This window comes from Podarcis liolepis (assembly GCF_965112155.1).
Source record: "Podarcis liolepis genome assembly, chromosome: 8".
NCBI classification, from domain to species: Eukaryota; Metazoa; Chordata; class Lepidosauria; order Squamata; family Lacertidae; genus Podarcis; species Podarcis liolepis.
Window position 1 is genome coordinate 24,772,795 of NC_139560.1, and position 20,800 is coordinate 24,793,594.

The 20,800-nt window shown below is 43.5% G+C and overlaps 1 long non-coding RNA gene across 1 annotated transcript in view; it reads right to left on the bottom strand.

The window, feature by feature from the left end:
* LOC310713439 overlaps positions 1 to 16,695 on the bottom strand; it is a 28,729-nt gene extending 12,034 nt beyond the window's left edge. The window contains exon 1 of the long non-coding RNA XR_014529246.1: positions 16,186 to 16,695. This is a non-coding gene — a long non-coding RNA (uncharacterized lncRNA). The remainder of the gene's footprint in view (positions 1 to 16,185) is intronic.
* Between the last annotated feature and the right edge of the window lie 4,105 nt (positions 16,696 to 20,800).

Sequence of the window (20,800 nt, forward strand, 5' to 3'; positions counted from 1 at the left end):
TGTGAGAAAGTACTGTAAAATATCAAGCATGTTCTCCATCAGCCAGGAAGTCTGCTAGAGCACACTCCTGAGAAGGAAACTGTGAAGCTATTGTCAGAGGCCTCAGCTGACCCCACTCTTGGAATCTTTTCAACCACCTGTTAGTACATTGGCAAAGAGAATGGACTATGAGGAGCAATGACTGAAGAGACTGCTCAGGAGGTCTGTGCTAACAAAAGCCTTCATAAGAAAGAGAGAGAGATGAATTACGAATCTTGAAGAGTGATCCATGGAAACAGGTCGTCTGATTAGGGTTCAGGTAACAAATTCCTAGGCTACGGTAAGTTGCAGTATGAATGAGTGGTTTTTATTATGAGCCACAGCACAGAAGAAGTGGACTGCAAATGGAATCCCAATTAAAGGTTGCTGTGGAATGGAGTATATGAGTTTTTTGTCAATCTGTATTTAGTTCAACCCAGTTGCTAAAAAGGATGGGGTTGATCTATACTGTAGTGTAAAATATAATTTCAGCAGATCTTGCAAGGATGATAAAATCTCTATTTGCCATATCAGATTAGATTCAGTTCACATTTAAAGGTGAACCTGCCAAATTTGCACTTTGTGGACAATTGGCAAACCAAAACACAACCATTTTTTCAAATTATTGGAATTTTGCAATGCAGCTCTCCAGCCTAGTAGTGTGCACAATAATGCACAAACTGTATTTGTGACCATAACTTGCAAATATGCAATATATTAGGGGAAATTGCTTTGCAAAAATGTGTAAATTAGGAGAAATCCACACTAAAAAGCTGATGTATTTTCATGAGAACTTTTTAAAAAATTGCAAATTGATTTGGAAATGTGGAGAACTGAACCAAGAACCGGAAAAAAAGAGAAATGATTCATCCATCACTAGTTCTGATAACCTAAGGCTCAGACAGAAGAATTATGTGTAACCAGCATACATAACCCCTGTAAACTGGTCCAGTGGAGCCCAGCCTTTGGCTCTTCTATTTTACCAGACATCTCCTGCCTGGGCTCTTGCTTCCCTCCTTGTCCCTGCCTATTTCTCCTCTCTTTCATTGCTTCTCTTCATTCTGCATACTCAGCCAAACATTGTCTGAAAATTCTGAGAAATTTCATCTGGGTCTTAGTTTCCTCTCCTCTGTTCCAGTTCCCCCATATCCTGTCTCTCACCACTCACAACAAAAGTAACCTAGAAGTCTCTACAATCCACCACAACCCACTTGGCAGTCATCACTGAATCACACACATGAATAATCCACCAGCCTCTCCTGTTATGAATGACGAACTGTGCATCTTGTCTCAGTCTGCACAGGCTTGAATCTGCATGTGGCACTCTAGGCTTAGGAAATGTCTGTGCCTCTCTCCAAAGCAAGTTTCGGAAGGGTGATTCCTGCTGCTACAAAATCCACGGCCATCAGGATCCTCTCACCATTTCCCTCCAAATGTTTTCAGCCTCCCAGCCAGCTTTCCCACCCCTGCCTGATCCGTATTTGTGTTACTTGAGGTCAGTTATTATAAACCACCATTCGCTTCTCAGGAATGCAGTAAATTCAGCGGCTGTATAAATGGAGTTTCTATCGGCGCTCACAGCTCTCAGGCTTGCGACCGCCAGTAATCCCCCCCATTCCAGTCCTCTGCCCCCTTCTCCCTTCCTCCTTCCAACATTAATGGTTTCCAGCTGTGTGTTCTTTGGATATGTCCCTGCATCGGCTTTTTCCATAATGTGGAGCCAGCCCACTTCCAAATCCCAGATGTGCTATTTATTTACTCTGCAGCATCTGGGTCTCGCTACGGTTCTGTCACTGCAACGTGGCAAACTTGTGAAAAATCAGACTGGCAGCCAGTTAACAAGCTGCATTACCCTGTGAGAACATTTCAAAGGAGAAAGTTAAAAGCCAGGAAAGGGTGTGTGTATGTGTGTGTGTAGGAAAGGAGGGAGGGAATGATGGAAATCAGGAAGAAACAGACAATTTTTTTTTCTGTACCATGTTTTACAAGGTTACAGATGACTAGTAGTGACATTAACGTTGGAAGCCGGGGATTTTGCTCTTTTTGAAGAGGGTGCTGGAAACCCAATAAAGTCTATAGGAAGAAGGATTCATCTAACCACTGCCAAGGCAAGCATCTCATTACTAACTATTCCCTGGTCCAGACTCATAAATGGCACCTTCATGCAATCTATTGCAATGTAGGCAAGTGAAAACTGGAAAGTGAGCGAGAGCCCCCACAAATCCTCTGGCTGCACACACACCATAGATTTAAACAGTGCTCCCCCCCCTTAAAAATGTTTAGGGGTACTCTCATTTTCCTACTCATATTGAAATACTGCCCCTCAATGAGGTCGAACTTAGATTCACAAAATGTTCAGGGGGTATGCGTACCCCCAGAAAAAAGCCCATGACCTCCCCCCCAAAATCCTGGGAACTGTAGTTTGTTGAGGGCGCTGGGAATTTCAGCTTTGCAAGTGGTAAAATACAGCCCCCAGAATTCTTTGTGGGAAGTACTTTAAAAATATGGTGTGTGTGTCTGCAGTTAAAGCACCTTGGCAACTGATAAGCCAGCTATGCTTGCACTCAGGCCTCTCATGCTAGCTCAGGATAGTTCAGGCTAAGTGATAGTTAATAGCCACATAACAGCTGTATTTGGGTGTTCCTTCTACTTTCATTGAAGCAAATAGGTGAGTGGGAGCAGGGGCAGGCTAGCAAGTCACATCCCTTCCTGCAGCACATCTCTATCCTTTAGAGCCCTCAGTGAGTTTGAGGACAAAGGTGTCTTCTCTATTCTTGGAGACCCCTTGTCCAATTTAGAGCCTTGGTTTTGTCCTCCAGGCAACAAGGCAGAAGGTGTAGGGATTGGCAGTACACCTCTACTCTGTCTCATATATTTCTTTTGATGCAAGTAGATTGAATGCCTGGCTAGGAGTAGTAAGGTAATGACAGTGGTAGGACTTGATCCATGCTAACTATAGGAAGGCTAGATTTTTTTTTGTCCAGGATTGTCTACTCTGACAGGTAGTGACTTTCCAAGATCTCAGGATGTTTCTTTCACATTACCAACTTCCTAATCCTTTTAAGTGGCGATGCCCAGGACTGAACCTGGGTTCTGCTGCATGCTAAGCATGGGCTCTACAGCTGAACTATAAGTCTATAAGAGTTTAAGTATTTCTCCCTTCCTTTTGGTGCATGTGCACAATATTCCCTAGAAATGTCAAAGTATGATGGCAACAAACACCTGCTTGGAAAAGCATGTTGGGTATAGCAGGCAGTCAAGTTTGGCCATTACTCCCTCTAAGATGGAGAACAGAAAGCAAAAAAAGGACCTGCAATGGCAAAACCAAACATGAAATAGCAATAACCGATAGTGTTATATTTTCACAAAAGTTCTCCAAAAGCACATTATAATGTTGTGAATATACAACAAACAAGAGCAAAAGCTGAATGGTGAATGCAGTTATGCTAATCAGGGTCTACAGTCCACATCTGAAGATGTTCTAAAATCCATCCATGCCGACATTCCTTAGTATTCTGACTGGTCCATCAATATGACTGGTCCATCAATCCATTTCAGGTTATTCTTATTCTTGCAGTTCACCCCTTTCTCCTGTTTTGTTCTGGGTATTATGACACACAGTATGGCATACGAACATTTCCTACCATGTAATGTGGGAAACAGACTAGACCTTCTGGTTCTGAATATAATGAACTGTGACTCTTCCGTGTTGACTTTGTGAAACTCTGTTTTGGTGTTTCCTTGCTGTATCCTGGGGCAGGCAAGGCAAGGAGGGATATTTGAAAAGAGACACTCAGGGCACATGCCACTAATAAATATTCTAGTTTTATTATAGGATGCTAAGAATTAAACACTGATAGAAACTTCCTCAGAAAAAGTCAGGACAACAACAGTACCAATGTTTGAAATTTTGGCTCGGACATTTTGAACCAAGATGATAATGATGATTTTTACAATGGCACCAGGGCTTACGATTACATTTTATTTGACCCTCGAGGCACATGTTTAAACAGATGTCACAGCTGTTAAAAAAATGGAATTGAAGTTTCAGATGTGAAAGGCCAAAAGTCAAAACTTTATTAAGGTCGTCACCCCAGAAACAAGATGTTCTGTAAATCTGAAATACCTTATATAATCTGACTTCAGTTTAGAAGTTGTTTTTCCAAATTTAAAACACAGCTAGTTTCAGTAGTTGCAGGTTCCACAATGCTCAAGCCAAGTGTCCATCATACATGCCCCAGATAAATCAGGTTGTGTACACATGGTGCGATAATGTTCATTCAGTGCTGGATGCAGGTGCTGTACAAAAGTTGTAGTCCAAGTTACAACTCCACCCACCCCTAGGCAGTGGCTAAAGTAAGGAGTGATGAAATAAACTCAAGCAGAGAATGATCTGGATTGAAAATGGCCACAACTTTATTGATTCCATATGTAGGTGGATTTCGGCTCAGGTATAGAGAAGATATCAACCTCATGGTGTCATTATCCCTCTATCTATCTATCTATCTATCTATCTATCTATCTATCTATCATCTATCTATCTATCTATCTATCTATCTATCATCTATCATCTATCATCTATCATCTCTATCTCTATCTCTATCATCTATCTATCTCTATCTCTATCATCTATCTATCTATCATCTATCTATCTATCTATCTATCTATCTATCTATCTATCTATCTATCATCTATCTATTTCTATCTCTGTATGTCTGTAGGAATACTAATTGATGGGAGAGGAATAGAGAACATCACTGTGTACTGGTTGGATTACATGCCACCTGTGTGTGCAGACAACACAGACAGTAGCTGCCAGTTTAGATGGCTTTATTGCAGGAAGGTGTGTAGAATGGCTATGCACAAAAGTGCATTGTGAAAAAAAATGATCCCAGTGCATTTCAAAGGCTATGTGTGTACACAGCTTAGATTTTAGTAGGGTGGCTAAAAGGAGGCAATTCTGGCCCTAACTGCTCCCCTATGAAAAATTTCACCATGTGCCACTGGTACTGTTACACTGAGCTGTGGCCTGAATAATAGCTTTGCATATGTTGTAGAAATGGTGAGGGTTGGGGAGTGAGAAACACCAATTTTTTTTGTGCAGCCTCTTCCCTCTCCTTCCCATTGAGGCAGCATGCAAAGTGATTCTGTCGTGGCTGCTTTTCTGCAATCAGATTTCATCTGTCTGTGCCTTATAGATGGATATATTTACTAGCTTTTAGTTCTTTGGTTCCTTGTTGAATAACTATGTTTGCGCTGAAGCGCTGCCCTGACTGCAGAAGGAGCAGCTTGGGGATTCTGTCAGTCAAGGTATCCCTTGTAGCACTGCAGTAAAACCTGAGGTTTAACTTTCAGGACCTGCCAAACTGAATATGTTCTGGGAGCTGTGCCCTATCAATTGCAATATCACCAGAGATCCTGGAGTTTGCAAATGTCAGATTGTGCAGTTTCAAAGCATGGAACAAGCATACATATTGGGCTGGACAGCATATGCCAGCTTCTATTTATATATATATAGAGAGAGAGAGTGTGTGTGTTTTGAAGTGCTGGGAATCAGATCTATAGAGAAAATGTAAAAACAAAAACAAACAAACAAACAAACAAACAAACAAACAAACAAACAAACAGGTTTGCTATATAAAAATGTCTTTATTGGTAGAAATTCAGGAACTGAAAGGCAGTCAACTCCAAGAAATGTTCACTTCTCCACACCCAGTGCAGTTCTCCAATCAAAATGATCCAATGCAAAAATTATTATATTAGAAGAAAATTGCTTGCAAAAAGCATAATGGGTTATATCAGGGGAAGTGTACATTAGAAGGCAGATGAATTTTCAAAAATAAAATTTGAATGCTGGTGAAGAAATGTGGAGAGTTGACTTTAAGACTGGGAGAAGACAATTAATCACCACATAATTATCTCTGTTGGTAGAGTGTCAGCAGTAGATGACTAGTCAGCCATCTTTCCTCCCAGAAGTTCCCAATCATCAGCACTTTCAATTGTGCCCGGAAGATTGGTAACCAGGATTGGTGTGACATCATCAAGCACCCACCAACATCCTTGATGCTGCATTCTGGACCAAATGATTTTTCTGAAGTTAGCCTCTTATAGAGTACCACTCTTGTATGGAGAGTGGGATGAGGGATAGGGGAGCAAATGACTTCTCAAGGGGCAAAAGAGAGAAATTCAATAATTTATTGGGCTGCATAATGCAAAAATAAAGTAAAATGCAAGCTATGTTTATAGGGCTGCTTTTATACTGGGCCTGGCTATACTTGAAAAACAGACACTATGATTCTGATGGATTGTTGTCACATAATGGAAGACTGGGAGAAGAAACCACATATTCAAATAGACTTGTGAATGTCGAACAATTCTATGTGGCTGATTGGGAATTCTTTTAATATTTTATCTCATTCCACACATGATATAGGTCTTCTCATCAACCATCTTGCTTTCAACTCAAAAAGGAAACAAAGCAGAGAGTCCAAGGGATGCTTGATCAATGCTTATAACTTATCCATAAATAGAGGAAAAGTCTTATTCCCAAATGCACTCTTTTAAAACCTTTCCCACTGGGCAACAGCCTCCCTATCTATTTCTAACATTATATTAAAGTCTGCATTAGTGTGGCTAATTGTTGCCTGGACTTTTTGAGATAAGCAAAGTTCTTGGGCCCATACCAGCTAATATGCAGGCGGCTGGAGGAATATTCAGCAGAGGAGTGTGTGTGTGTGTGTGTGTGTGTGTGTGTGTGTGTGTTAACCCTTTCCCCCACTTGATATTTGTTTCCTACCCTCTAGCTGCTTTTCTTTTACCAGAAGACAAGTCCCATAATCTGTCCCAGCCCCTCATGGCTGGGAAAGTAGCTTGGGGTGCTGCTGTGTGAAAATGGTGTGAAGTGCAATAATTAAGAAGATCTTCCATTCCACTTTTTTGTTTTGTTTTGGTTTTTGCTCCTGCGTGCAGTCTCTGATACTGCTTTTCAGTTTAAAAACCAGCAGAGGGAAAACAAAAGCCCACCAGGAGCCTTTTAACATGGCTCCTGAACATTGCTTAGTTTTGCCCTGTGAGCCAGTATGGTTCCTTAATTGGACCAGTGGAAGCTGTCTTACAGGAGGTCAGAGCTATTTCTCCCTCTAGGTCAGTGCTGGCTATTCTGACTGGCAACAGCTTTCCCTGATCTCAGACCGAGGTCTTTCCCATCACCTGCAACATGACCCTTTTTAAAAACTGGAGATGCCAGGTATTGAACCTTTGACCTTCTGAATCCAAAGCATGTGCTGTGACAGAGCTATGGTCCCTTCACTTAAAAGTGAGGTGAGATTACATCTGGAGACCCCTGCTGATTCCAAGCCATAGTCATCTGTTTTTTCTTGTGTGGCCTAAGAGAGCCCTATAGCCCTCAATATGTTTGTTGGACTACAATTCCCATCATCCCTCACCATTACCCTTGCTGCCTGGGGCTTATGGCAGTTGTAGTCCAGCAACTTCTGGGCCCCATCAGCACTATACATTTGAAGCAGTATCATACCACTTTCAACAGCCATGGCTTCTCCCATAACTCCTCAGGACTATAGTTCATTAAGGGTGAAGAAGAGTTGTTAAGAGACCCCTATTCCTTTCCTGAAGCTACCATTCTCAGAGTGGTTTAATGGTTGACCTCTCTTCCCAGAGAATTCTGGAAATTGTTGCTCTGCGAGGGGATATTTTGGATATTCTGAAGGGGGAAAATTCTTCTCATGAAATATAACAAAGGGCATATCTAGTGTTAGACTGTATTATTTATGCAAATTGTTATGCCGAATTTGTATTTTCCACAATCTGTATACGGTGTTTGTTTTATAATGTGTGGTTGCCAGCGGCATAGCGTGAGTTGTCAGCACCCGGGGCAACGCAAGTAATTTGCGCCCCCTAATCCGGGGCAAGGCAAGTAACTTGCGCCCCCCTAACCGAGTTGCCGCTGGCGCTGCCGCCCAAACGACGCCGCTTGCCCCGAGGAGGAGGGGGGCAGAGAGGCGAGGAAAATGCAACAGCCCAGCAGCTGCAGCAGCACCGGCAGAGGCGGGGCTGTGAGGAGGAGCTGCCTGGCGCGTCCTCCGCGGCGAGCGCTGAGAGCCGCTGCCTGCCGGGCGCCTTCAGCCCGGACGCGCGCACAGCTCGTCGGTTCCGCGAGACATGCGGCTCCGCTACAGCCTGGCACCCCCCACGCTACGCCACTGGTGGTTGCTATGCCTAATAAAGGAGTGATTGAGAAATCTAGTCTACAGGCTTATATCCATTTTATAGCCCTTTAACTTTCATGGCCTTCTCACAACCATTCCAGAAACTATAGTTTATTTAGGGTGCTGAACAGTCTGTAAGAGATCTCCAGGACCACACTCAGAACTATAGTCCTGTCTGGATAATGCTGTTATACAGTTTAGTCACTAGGTGGCACTGGATTTATATTTGGGTATTATTCTTTATTTATTAAATTTGTATACCATCCTTTATCCACAGATCTGAGGGCAGTTAACAACCTAAAAATACTATGTAAAACACAAAATAGATGATAAAAACAGGAACCAAAAACAAAACAAAACCCCAAACCAATAACTCCTTCCCCCACACCCTCTGTCTACTTTGGTCCATTGTTGGAGAGAAGCAAAGTTTTTGTTTACCCTCCTGGTTGATGTGTCCTCGAAGCCTTTCCATGATAGTCCTGGGATTTGTGTAAAGACAACCGCTATAAAACTAGGCTAAGTCTGTGATGCAAATAATACATCCTTAGGGTAAGATGATAGATGATAGGAGCAATGCGGCAGCGAGCTGCAGCTGGCTGGAAAGCAAAACATGATGGGAATGTTGGGACTGTACCGTGGGAACAAAGGGACAGTCTATTCACAATGCTGAGCACCGGATTTAGCTCAGAGTGTAATTTGACCTGTACAGGAAGTACAGGAGGTGGAGCTTGTCTCTCTGCTGTTGGAGTTTGAAGAGAGCAGACGTGTTTCTCTGTACTGCTGCAAAGACAGAAATAAAGACATGTAAATACATTTCTGTCTATCTCTTTCCCCTCCCTGGGGGGAGCAGGGAGCAGGGAAGAGTGGTGTGTCCTCCTCATGCTGAGGAGGATCGCCGATCGCGACCTAGCCTGTATCCTGCCGGGAAACGCAGACAGGGAGGTCAACAAGGAGATCAAGCCGGGTGCCTGGAGAGTGGCCAGTTTCTCCTGATAAGGCTTGAATTTCCAACAGATAGTTCTTTCTTTCCCTTACATTATGAAAACTGAAGAGACCCTTCCTAAAACTGCATTATCAGATAGCTTTCGCCTGGAATCTTGAGCTAAAGCTTCAGTTCTTTCTGACTTGGGACATTTCTTCCCTGCTTCACAATAGTCTGGTGGTTCTTTAGAGAGTGGAATTGTTATATGTTTTTTCTTAGGAGTGACCATTATTTCTTGTTTTTCAGCTCAGGTGTCATGTCAAATATTTTCAGGGATGTGCTCTGCCTTTGGGGGATAGCGAGATTGTTCCAGTAAGCAGCAGCTAGCACCAAGTTCCATCAAGGGGCCAGGAGATGTTTCCCTTTCTGTTGGGAATAAGTTTTATTTGGTTTTACTATCTTCCGGTTAATGGACATAGCATGAAGTTGGTTAAATTTAATGGAGAAATGTCTACAAGAAATAAATGTGTCTTTTCTGTCACTCTTTTTTAAAAATTTTATTCCAGAGGGCTTTGCAGATCTGACCTGTAGTGATTTTGCCTTTATTTGGTCCTTGCTCAGTCTGAAACAAATGGCTCTTTTCAAGCCATCCCCACCTTTTCTTCTCTTAAATGTATTGTCTGAGAGGGTTTTTTTTGCCTCCAGGGCCTGACATCATGGAAAGAAAAACAGACAAACCAACTTAACCAAAATCCCTCTTCCTCTTCCCTAGGACTTGGCTTTCATTTCTTTCTCATCCTAAACTGGTGTTTTGTTTTAAGTTTGCTTCTTTCTACAATAAAATGTTTGAAAAAGCCAGGGTGGGGGAATGTGACATTTTCGGCGGCTTATGTAATTACTAGAAAAACAAATTGAAAGCTTTTGTCTGCACATTTTAACTGCAGTTTAATAATTCTGGGCCTAAGGACTGACAATTATAGGTAAAGTAGAAAACGCTTTTTGAAATTGTTAGAGAAGGTTTATTCAAATCATCAGCTGCTATTCCATTTAAAATGTGGCTTGCCTCTTCAGATTACCTTGGGTGAGAAGGTGCCTTGCCTTTTCGGCCCTCTTAAAAATGCCCGTTTGTTTCTTGTTATCTGGAATGAGTATATCTGGCAAAGCAAGTGAAGCATTAAAAACCAGATCTTAAAAAAAAAAAAATATTGAGGACAGTAGGTGTAACATTTTTGTTTTGACACTGTGAGGGATTTTGAACTATGTGTAATCAGCAGAGGAATTGTGAAAGCTTTTACGGAGTGTGATGTTTTGCAGTTGTTTTGTAAGAAAAATCCCACTGTGAGGAAGTCAAAGGAAGAGCTTGTTTTCTGAAAGCTTAATGGCTGATAAATGCTTATTAATTTTAAATTTGTGCTCATCGTAGGGCTTGAGGACATTAAAAATCTTGCATTCCTCCCACATAGTCTCAGTTATCAGCAGACACTAATTCCTGATTTGGAGACTGCGGTGTGGCTGGCATGGGCTGCGCAATCCACAGGAATGGTTTCCCTCATGCCCAGTTCCCATGCTCTTGATTCAGCAATATGGTGCTGATTGAATCGGGTTTGTGGGAAGCCATGTTTAGATAAGCCAGAGGTTGGGAACATCAGAGCCAAGGGGCTGAATGCAGCTCACCAGGACTCTATTTTGGCCTCAGGACTATTCCCCAGGGGCACACCCTGTCTCCACCACCCTGCTCCCCTCAAGCACTTCCTGCCTGGCTGGGAATGTGTCTGCCATGAACTGCCAGGATGATGGGGATGCGTAAGAGGAGAGAAAGTATCCTGGTGAGTGGTGTAGCTGGGACTGGGACACACCAGGGCAAGCAGGGTATGGGGAAAGAAGTACACACAAGGGGAATCAGATAGGCCACTGTCTCCATGCACACAGTGGGCTCTGAGCTGTAGGGAGCAGCGGGAGCTGCGCTCTAGGAGGCTGAGGCAGGCAAAGATCCACAGCCCAACTCCCTAGCTGGCCAGGTGGGGCTCACTAGCTGTGGAAGGAGGTGTGTGATTCCTCAGCTGGGGTGGGCTCAGAACAGGTGAAGGCCACATGCCTCATCAAGCCCAGATGCTACAATCAGCAAGCAAAGTGCAAAAGGGAAGCAGAGCTGAGGTGCTGCGTCTGCTCAACTGCCCATGTTGGTGGACCTCAGCCCGGATGCTCCTGGACCTCCACAGGACTGTGCTTCGGGTTTGACTCTGGACTGTATCCTGACTGCTGGACTTTGAACTTGGCCTCGTTTCCTGACCTTTGGACTTTGCTTGTGTGGCTTGATCATCAGACTTAGAACTTTGGACTTGGAGTACTGACTTGCTGCCAGGTAGGCCAGGGGTTCAGGACAGCGTCCTTGAACTGTGCTAATGCTTCTCACTTGCCTTGGTGGAGACATGTGGGTGGGTGGGTAGGTGTAGGTCAAAACCACTGCCCTTTGTGTAGCTTGAATATAACCTACAGTTAAGCATTATATCCATTGCTTTGTTCACTTTTGCTGCTGGTTCTATGGGCACCTGAATGATTGCCACTCAGAATGGATAGCCGTGTTAGTGGGCGAGGAGAAGGTGGACCCACTCAGGGAGGGGCGCCACTGAATATATCTTGCCCGTGGACCCCTCAGAACACGGAGCTGCTCAACTCTGATGATCTGGCACAGCATGTCAGTTTGAAAAGTTCAAAAGCCACGTGCCTTAAGGTATGAAAAAGGTGGCATCAATGCTACTTCTAAGAAAGGGGCTACAATCCATCAGAGTATTTTAGAATTTTTCCTAGGCATAATTTCTCTAGAAGGACAACGTTTTCTCACGTAATGCGCTTGTCTTTTCTAAAAATAAAATGGGAGGTTTCTCTGACTATCACATACAAGCTGCCACAAACTGTGTTTGTTATATATAAAGAAAACTATAAAACTTGCAACTACGCTGAAAAATTATGGTGTCTATGTAACTTGGAACGGGGAAAACCACAAACAGCTTCTTCTTTTTTCCCTTTTTGGTTTGCTGGGAGATTTTTTGTTGACAATGTGGAGATGTAATTTCATAGCTGCCGATGGAATAGGATCTTCTGATTGGTTTACCTTCACTTCTAAGGCCAAATGCAGCTTACTAAGCAAGTGTCATGTACCAACCCCAAATTACTCCATTAGGAGTCATAATTTTTCCTGCAAGGTAAAAGAAAAATCAGCAGTCTTGATTTCTGCACACTTGCATAATTCAAATATGTTATAGAGCTTTTTGCAGTGAACCCGTAGTATGGTAGCCAGTTTAAAGAGAGAAATGCCTAGTCTTTGTTTTCTGAAATTTTCTGGTCTTACATTTTCGGTGCAGTCCTATATTACTGTAAATCCAGTTGAGGGGCTTCAGGATGTGATGTAGGTGCCAGTCTGGCAGCAAAGATGGAGGTATGCTGGTGAGACAATGTTTTTTCCACCAGACATCTTCCATCATGCTAGCTGGAAACTGCCCATGTACATAGGAAGTTATCTCATACTGAGTCACACCAATGGTTTGTGTGGCTCTTTATCATATATACTGAGTAGCAGTGGCTCTCCAGGATTCCTGACATTCCCAGTCCTACTTGGAGATGCCTGGGACTTTCTGAGCACAAAGCAGAATGCTACAGCCCTTCCTATGTAGCTGCTCCACACTTCCTCAACAAACAGCCTCATTGAACTCAGTGCTACTTACTTCTACATAGAATCATAGAATCATAGAGTTGGAAGAGACCACAAGGGCCATCGAGCCCAACCCCCTGCCAAGCAGGAAACACCATCAGAGCACTCCTGACATACGGTTGTCAAGCCTCTGCTTAAAGACCTCCAAAGTAGGAGACTCCACCACACTCCTTGGCAGCAAATTCCACTGTCGAACAGCTCTTACTGTCAGGAAGTTCTTCCTAATGTTTAGGTGGAATCTTCTTTCTTGTAATCCATTGCTCTGTGTCCGCTTCTCTGGAGCAGCAGAAAACAACCTTTCTCCCTCCTCTATGTGACATCCTTTTATATATTTGAACATGGCTATCATATCACCCCTTAACCTCCTCTTCTCCAGGCTAAACATGCCCAGCTCCCTTAGCCGTTCCTCATAAGGCATCGTTTCCAGGCCTTTGACCATTTTGGTTGCCCTCCTCTGGACACGTTCCAGTTTGTCAGTGTCCTTCTTGAATTGTGGTGCCCAGAACTGGACACAGTACTCCAGGTGAGGTCTGACCAGAGCAGAATACAGTGGCACTATTACTTCCCTTGATCTAGATGCTATACTCCTATTGATGCAGCCCAGAATTGCATTGGCTTTTTTAGCTGCCGCATCACACTGTTGGCTCATGTCAAGTTTGTGGTCAACCAAGACTCCTAGATCCTTTTCACATGTGCTGCTCTCAAGCCAGGTGTCCCCCTCAAGCCAGGTGTCCCCCACTCTTGTGTAAAGTCTGTCTCTTAAACATTTGCACTTCTACCTATTGCAACCAAATGGGAGTTTAACGTTTTGATTTTCCTTCAATGAAATGGAACATTCAACTTACTTGAGAAAAACATCTTGGTTCTGAAGTTCTTCATGAAAGGCTTCGAGCTTTGCATTTCCCTGCAGATGGCCCAAGGTGTGGGTGCAGACGTCAGTCGTCTCTATTCTGCTGTCCTGACTCTAGCACACCATGTTCTTTCATACAAGTTCCCTTCTGATTGACAAGCCCTAGGATGACTAACGTAATTCAGGCCACCTATTTCCCATCAACAGTCCATTATGTGCCATACACAATGTACCTGGTATTGATGTCGTACAAGATGAAAAGTGGCTGGAGTGATGGAGAATTACAGGTTGTGATGAGCCTTACAAATCATTACCTGAGCAAACTACTGGGAGACTGCAAAGTAGAGGAAGTAGGAGGCATCACTGTACACCCTGCTAAAGAAAGGATGTCTCTATTTCCCCCCCACTCTGTCTTAATGCGGGAAAGATTATTTGTTCAGTAGGTGATTGAATACTTTCAGACAATGCCAAACTGGCCCAGAAGGAACCAGCGGCAGCAGTTCCACTTGGACTGTTTTGAACAGAGGCATATCTTCAGTTGTCCTAGCTGCCTTTTCTGGGATCAAAGGCACAGGATGTGAAATAAAATAAACGAGTAACTTACTTTCCAGGGGAAATCTGATGAATTGAAATTTCCTATTACTGGCCCATTTGTGATATCTCAGTGACCTGTTTAACAATATTAAGTCCCCATTTGGAAGCACTTGTAGAAAATGACACTCTTGCATGGTGTTTACAGCATAACATATTGCAATTCCAGAATATAAGCTAATGTAAGGATATGTTTGCCACACAACATTGACATATTGAAAGGGAAAGGAAGTTGAAAGGCTTTGCCTAACATCTTGTGGTTAAACTATGTGGACATAATACTTAGGAAAGATTCATAGCACTCCTCCACAAATGGTTGCCCATGTTCTCCCCTGAACCATGCTGTCAGCTTTGTTTTTCACTGTTTCTATGCTCCTATGTTTTTTTCTGTTTTTTCTCCTGCCAGTAAAAGCAGCAGCAGCAGCAGCAGCAGCTGTGTCCTCCACAATGCCCTGGACCTACCATCATTCCAGGACATGGTGTGTGTGTGTGGAAATGATGGACACTACAAAAAAACAGTGGAGATTCTGTGAGGTTGCTTTCTTTTCTGGGGCAAGGAGAAGAAAAACCTCAGATTCCTTCTATCTCAAAAAGTGTATTCAGAAAGATTTGAGCACAGCTCTTGACAAACACAAAAAATGCTTAAAAGCAGCAACAACCTTGCAACATATATATTACACTCTACAATGATGTTTCAATATTTGAGCACCATTTTGAGATTTTGCCACATAAGAACCCTGCATGATCAGACTAAAGGCCTATTTAGTCCAACATTTTCCCAGATGCCTGTGGGAAGCCTCTTTTTTGTTATTTTTGAGAGGAACATTTGCCAAACCTGTGTGCTAAAGGCATGGACCTCTTTCATAAAAGCTGGGGTGGCGGGGATGTATATGTGATATAAACAATGAAATAACTAAAATGAATGCTCTTAACTAGGGTCTAAGTGATTCACTCTTGAATATAGCGAAGAGTTGGCTTTTCAGACTTTGCAGTGAAACCCCTAAAATCTCTGTCCCTCTTTACCTAAAACTGAAATGATGTCCCCTAGTATGTGACTGCTTTTGTTCTCTCCATTTAGCCTTCCCTAGACAAACATAGTAGTAAGCTCGCTCATTTCTTCAGGGATCTATAATAGTCTCAGATTTCTGATGTTTTGATTCTTTACCACTGGTGAGCTCTCTAATTCGTATCCCCATTGGCTGAAGGTAACCAGTCTGCCTGGAAGTGAAGCCTGGCATTTAAATAGGGTGGTCCCCTGTCCTATTTTACAGGGGGAAATCTTCTGTTTGAAGGGCTGCCAGCCCTCTATTTGAGAGCATCCTCTGCTTTTACAGGGTTGACTGGTCCAAGCCCAGTTTAAAGGCAAAGAACCCCAAGAAGAGAGAGCGCAGCAAGAGCCTTGAAGTTGTCTCGAAAACACCTGGGCAGCAAGATTGACACAGGTCACCTGGTCACAGTCATCCACACTGTGGAAAGATGTGTGGCATTTTCATTTCACAGTCATGATTTCTATACTGGCACATCTCCATATTCATACAGATATATTAGCACATTGCAATTTTAACGCAAATATGTGCCCTCTTCTTCTGTTTTGGCAATGCCTAGGTGGTCACCAAGGGCCTGGCTTAGACCTGTACACATTTTGCCCAGAAATCCATAAAAACCAAACTTTGGCAAAAAAAAAACACCCCTTCTCTCTATCTCTCCATCTCGGGAGTTTCGCAAGCCTCTGCTGCATAAACAAGATGCCAACACTTAAGCAAACTCAAGGGAGGGGGGAGCCAAAAGGACTGCAAGGGCTTCAATTCAGTCTCTCTCCCCTCCCCCCTCCACCGTACTATGTAAATACCAGAAAGGAAGTGAGCCAGACCTGGATGCTTTCTGATGTGGATGAGATGCTTTGACATCGGTGCAGATGGAAATGTCTATGTGGTCCAAGTGGGCGAGACGAGCTCCACTCTTGATCATGGGAAAACAACGGATCAGTATGCTATCAAACTCTGCCTAGGGTCAGTCCGGCTTAGATCAAGCAGGAAGTGATGTGCTGACATTCTGGGCAGCTCTGAAACTCCGAGTTCTTTTGAGCACAGTTTGTACCCGGAGGAATGAGGCTGAATGTGTTTGCTATTTTTCTCACTTGGCTTCGAGGCTGCTCACAAACTGACTGCTTTGAAAGGTAGCTGGGGAAGGGCAGATGCTGTCATTGCCTTGAAGAGGTTGCACCGCTTTTTCATTGGATTAGCGTTGAAGCCCCAACAATAAGCTGTCTTTGGGGTTCATCCTTGTAATTAGACGTTGAAAGACACACAAATGCGCAGGCAAGTGCGAAGAAAGCGGAGGAATGCCTGCACCGATCGACGGGCAGCCACTGTCTCGTACGGCTGCCTAGACTCAATGAAGGAAAGGAAAACACCACAGTGTTAGTTGCTCGTCAGTATGACCCCATTTAAGATCAATTGCAATGGGATCTAAGCCAAAAGATTAATAGGAATCTGACAGATCTTGTTTGAAAGTATATTTATTCTGTCAGATTTCACGAGTGGTAGCTATTTCTCCATTCAAGCTGAATGATAGTATTCAGCCTGCATACTTACTCATCCTGACAGCTAGAAAGATAAACATGTCAGCATGTGATTGGCCAAATACTTTCCCATGGAATCGAGGCAGACGCTGCCAGCAGTGCTTGCACTGAAAAAAGAGGGCCGTGGCTCTGGAAGAAATACAGGACCCCCCAATGCTGCAAAACAAGCTTTCAACAACAGCGGCCCAAAGTTTGGAATTAGCGTCACAATATGTCTCTGCCCACCATGAACTTCAGTTCGCATTCTAACTTATTTGCAGAAATGTTTGCTCTTGGAGTGTGTAAGAGCAGGCATAAGGGTAAGACTCACCTGCCCTGAGTGGAGTTCATAAAACAAAGAACTGTGCATTTAAAACAGGCACCCCCAAACTCTGCCCTCCAGATGTTTTGGGACTACAATTCCCATCAACCCTGACCACTGGTCCTGTTAGCTAGGGATGATGGGAGTTGTAGTCCCAAAACATCTGGAGGGCAGAGTTTGGGGGGTGCCTGGTGTAAAACATTGAATGGGAATAGCTGGTACCGCCATTAGGGAATAAATCATTGTTTTAATTTAGGGATGGGGAATCTGTGGTTCTCCAGACGTTGTTGGACTGTGAACACCTCTACCTTGGACATCGCTGGCTGGTGCTGATGCAAGTTGAAATCCAGAAACATCTGGAGGATCACATGTTCCCATTCCTAAATTAAAATAACAATCTGTTGTCTGATGGTTAGGGCTAGCGATCCTTTTCTTTCAGTGCTGTGCATGCACAATTGCCTCTTCCAAGGAAGTGAATGGGAAAATTCAGTCATGCAAGAGTTCTGTGTGTGCTCTGGAGCACATGTGGGGCTCGAGATTACAGTGACCGTTTCAAGGAGGCAATCTGGTTGTTGGTTTTTTCCTGGAAGCAAGCTACTTTATGATTCAATCCATTGTTTTAAAATTGAAAGGTGTGAAAGCTCACCTTGGGGAGATAAGTATGTTGATTCCTACTTTCCTGCAGTCTTGACAAAGACCGATTCCTAAAAACACATTTGAGAAAACAATCACGGAGGGTGATGGTTCATTTTAAAGGTGTAGCATGAGCTTCATCTCTAACTGCAAATACGCACAATTTCCTGTTGCCAGGTTCTGATGGGATTCCGCTTAGTGACAGGATACAATTAAAACCATTTATCAAATCTAAGGCTGGGAGCTGACATGTGCGAAGGCAGGTAACTGATGGATTTGGAAGACTGAATTGCTAGTTATCGAAAAAATCGTTACATAGCTCTTCAAACTTTTCAGCGTTAATTTAGAACTCTGCAAAAAGAGACCTCACTGACATGAATTTTGCTCAGTTAAAAATGATATTAAAGGGACATGTTTGTGATAAGAATAGGATATAAGAGGAAACCCTCAAATAAGTGTGTGTAAGACTCTGAAAAGCAGAGACATCACCTTGCCAACAAAGGTCCGTATAGTTAAAGCTATGGTTTTCCCAGTAGTGATGTATGGAAGTGAGAGCTGGACCATAAAGAAGGCTGATCGCTGAAGAATTGATGCTTTTGAATTATGGTGCTGGAGGAGACTCTTGAGAGTCCCATGGATTGCAAGAAGATCAAACCTCTCCATTCTTAAGGAAATCAGCCCTGAGTGCTCACTGGAAGGACAGATCGTGAAGCTGAGGCTCCAATACTTTAGCCACCTCATGAGAAGAGAAGACTCCCTGGAAAAGACCCTGATGTTGGGAAAGATGGAGGGCACAAGGAGAAGGGGACGACAGCGGACGAGATGGTTGGATAGTGTTCTCGAAGCTACCAGCATGACTTTGACCCAACTGTGGGAGGCAGTGGAAGACAGGAGTGCCTGGCGTGCTCTGGTCCATGGGGTCACAAAGAGTCGGACACGACTAAACGACTAAACAATGGGAGTAAAAAACCATGTCACCTCAAGGCTACATAGGTATGGGACTTAACCCAGGACTCTGCTGGGAAGTGTGGGTGGGTGAGCGTGTGGTTTTGAATCTCTGAAATGCCCTAATTCAAATGCTATAGCCCAGGGGTCAGCAAACTTTTTCAGCAGGGGGCCGGTCCACTGTCCCTCAGACCTTGTGGGGGGCTGGACTATATTTTTTTTGGGGGGGGGGAATGAATCCCCATACCCCACAAATAATCCAGAGGTGCATTTTAAATAAAAGGACACATTCTACTCATGTAAAAACACGCTGATTCCCAGACCGTCCGTGGGCCGGATTGAGAAGGCAATTGGGCCGGATCTGGGCCCTGGGCCTTAGATTGCCTACCCATGCTATAGACAGTGGGAATTTCCCCCACAGTTCTACACCCATAGAGCTTTCTGTAGGCATACTAGGAGATCACTGGAGTGACCCCCCCACTGTTCTTCTGCAACAGACCTTAGGATTGCCCTGTTTTTCTTTTACTTTTGATTTGGTTCAAAGAAACCAAACAGAATTAAAGACTACTTATAAAAGAAACACACCCAAAGATTTGAACAATTGCTTATTTTCTTTGAATGTGATCTTTTATTTTTATGAAAAATGTCATAAAATGAAATGAAAATGTCAAGAGCAGATCATACCTTCTGACTTGAACAAGAAAATAATTCACTCACAGTTGTCAAAAATGCCACTCTTTTTTTTTAAAAAAAAACCTTTTTAGCATTCATTCTGCTTTCCCTCCTTGTTTGCTTTGCATTCCTCTCCTTAAATAATAAAAAGAGTAAGAAGTTAAGATGAAAATAAAATGCAACAAGGCATATTGAACATTGTCACTTCGCTTTTGTTTTTGGTTCTTAAACAAAACTTTGCAATAAATCTGATTGATGCTTATCTTGAGATGACATACTGGTTGCATATTTCTCACAGTTAAGTGATTCCAAAATATGCTTTCTTTATCTTAAATTTTAGTTTTCATCCCATGAGTCTTTTAAAAGAAATATTATGGAGTATGCTTTTCCCCCAGAGAGAGAGAATGAGAGAAAATAAATCGGGCCACGAACCTTAAAAACATCCTTAAATGTTACCACTGGGCAGAGTAATCTGAACTCCCAACTCGCCATGCTGGAGGGGTTTGGATAAGGCAAAAGTCTTCTGGCTCTTGCCCAGACATGCACGTCTCTGCCAGTAAGGAGGTTCCACTGCTGCGGAGAACTTTGCTCTGCCCTCTGAAAGCTTGTGTGGGCAGAAGCATAAATGGGCAACTTCAGGGGAGAGAAAAGGCGCTCAGTTGGCCAAAGATCTGCTGGATTTTAAGCTGGTCCAGCTACCAACAAGTGGCCAAATCCAGGCCTATCTGCTCCACCAGCCTGGAACTGGCACAAACATGTAAGTTTTTTCCTACCCCTGCTCATCGCACTTCTACCCTGACTGGTTTGAGCTTCAGGGCCCCTGCTGCTGCCCTCCAGGGCTTAGAATCGAGCCCTTGGACTATAGGTACCACTATAGGTATAATTCCGAGATGTCCCGTATACATCCCTGCCCTATGTGGTACAGATGGGAGACTGCAGTACAGTGGTACCTCGGGTTAAGAACTTAATTCGTTTTGGATGTCCGTTCTTAACCTTAAACTGTTCTTAACCTGAGGTACCACTTTAGCTAGTGGGGCCTCCTGCTGCTGCCGCGCAGCCGCCGCACGATTTCTGTTCTCATCCTGAAGCAAAGTTCTTAACCCGAGGTACTATTTCTGGGTTAGTGGAGTCTGTAACCTGAAGCGTCTGTAACCCGAGGTACCATTGTAACAGTTTCATATGGGTTGCTATGCAGACAGGAATATGTATCCCCAGCCATTATTGAGTGTGACTATATCTGGATCAAGGCCTATGTACCACTGGATTCTCACATGGTTTGTGCACTCTGCTGAAGTGGTTGTCATACAGTAAGCAGTCGTCTGCATTCACCTGAAGAAAGGACCTTTGAAAAGT